The following is a 1922-nucleotide window of genomic DNA, read 5'->3' on the forward strand; positions in this document are numbered from 1 at the left end:
TTTGCGGGTGCCGGCACGGGTGGCTGCACAGGTGCCAGCTTCCAGGCCTAGGCTGGTAACGGCTTGGGTGGGTGCACTGGTGATGGCGTCCACGCTTAGGCAGGTACCGGCTTCGGTGTGTGCACTGGTGCTGGCTCCCAGGCCTTCGCTGGTGCCGGCTCCTAGTCCTTCGCGGGTGCCCCCTTAGATGGTTGCACTTGTGCCGGCTTGGGTGGGTGTACTGGTGGTGGCTCCCAGGTCTTGGCTGGTGCCGGCTCCCAGGCCTTGGCTGATGCCAGCTTCCAGGCCTTGGCTGGTGCATGCTTGGGTGGGTGCACAGGTGCCGGCTTCCAGGCCTTGGCTGGTGCTGGCTTCCAAGCCTTGGCTAGTGCCGCTTCCTGGCTTTGGCTGGTGCCGGTTACCAGGCCTTGGCTGATGCCAGCTTCCAGGCCTAGGCTGGTGCGGGCTTGTGTTGGTGCACTGGTGCCGGATTGGGTGGGTTCACTTGTGCCAGCTTGGGTGGGTGCACAATTGCTGGCTTCCGGGCCTTGGCTGTTGCTGGCCTCCAGGCCTTGGCTGTTGACGGCATCCAGGCCTTGGCTGGTGCCGGCTTGGGTGGGACCACTGGTGATGGCGTCCACGCTTATGCAGGTACCGTCTTCAGTGTGTGCACTGGTGCTGGCTTCCAGGCCTTGGCTGGTGCCGGCTACTAGTCCTTTGCGGGTGCCCCCTTAGATTGGTACACTTGTGCCAGCTTGTGTGGGTGCTCTGGTGCCGGCTTCCAGGCCTAGGCTGGTGCCAGCTTCCAGGCCTTGGCTGGTGGAAGCTTGGGTGGGTGCACTGGTCGTGCCTTCCAGACCATAGCTGGTGCCGGCGTCCAGGCCTTGGTTGGTTCCGGCTTGGGTGGGTGCACTGGTGCCGCCTTCCAGGCCTCTTCTACTTTTGACTGTCAGGCTTGGCTGGTGCCGGCTTGGGTGGGTGCACTTGTACCGGCCTGGGTGGGTGCACAGGTGCCGGCTTCCAGGCCTTAGCTGTTGCTGGCCTCCAGGCCAAGGCTGTTGCCGGCATCCAGGCCTTGGCTGGAGCCAGCTTGGGTGGGTGCACAGGTGCCAGCATCCAGACCTTGGCTGGTGTTGGCTTGGGTGGCTGCACAGGTACCAGCATCCAGACCTTGGCTGGTGTTGGCTTGGGTGGCTGCACAGGTGCCGGCTTCCAGGCCTTGGCGGGTGCGGGCTTGGGAGGGTGCACTGGAGCCGGCTTCCAGGCCTTAGCTGGTGCCAGCCTCCAGGCCTTGGCTGGTACCGGCTTGGGTGCTTTCACTGCTGCCAGCTTGGGTGGGTTCACAGGTGCCGTCTCCCAGGCTTTGACAGGTGCCGGTTTCCAGGCCTTGGCTGGTGCCTGCCTGGGTGGGTGCACAGGCGCCGGCTTCCAGGCCTTGGCTGTTGCTGGCTTCCAGGCCTAGGCTGTTGACAGCATCCAGGCCTTGGCTGGTGCTGGCTTGGGTGGGTGCACACGTGCCGGCTTTGAGACCTTGGCTGGTGTCGGCTTGGGTGGGGGCACACGTGCCGGCTTCCAGACCTTGGCTGGTGTTGGCTTGGGTGGGTGCACTGGAGCCAGCATCCAAGGGCTGCTGCCGGCTTCCTGGCTTTGGCTCGTGCCGGTTTCCAGGCCTTCTCTGATTCCTGCTTCCAGGCCTTGGCTGGTGCCGGCTTGGGTGGGTGCACTGGTGCCTGCGTCCAGGCCTTGCCTAGTGACATCTTCTAGGTCTTTGCCGGTGCTGGCTTGGGTGGGTGCACTTGTGTCGGTTTCCAGGGCTTGGCTGATGCTGGCTTGGGTGGGTGCACTAGCGCCTATTTCCAGGCCTTGGCTGGTGCGGGCTTCTGTTGGTGTACTGGTGCCAGCTTGGGTGGGTGCACAGGTGCTGGCTTCCAGGCCCTGTCTGA

The 1922-nt window shown here is 64.4% G+C and overlaps 1 protein-coding gene across 1 annotated transcript in view; it reads right to left on the minus strand.

The window, feature by feature from the left end:
• The window catches only part of LOC110391131 (mucin-5AC-like), an 8447-nt gene that overhangs the window by 3172 nt on the left and 3353 nt on the right, over positions 1–1922 (minus strand). The gene's annotated exons all lie outside the window — the stretch shown is intronic.

This window comes from Numida meleagris, unplaced genomic scaffold (genome assembly GCF_002078875.1).
Source record: "Numida meleagris isolate 19003 breed g44 Domestic line unplaced genomic scaffold, NumMel1.0 unplaced_Scaffold300, whole genome shotgun sequence".
Classification (NCBI taxonomy): Eukaryota; Metazoa; Chordata; class Aves; order Galliformes; family Numididae; genus Numida; species Numida meleagris.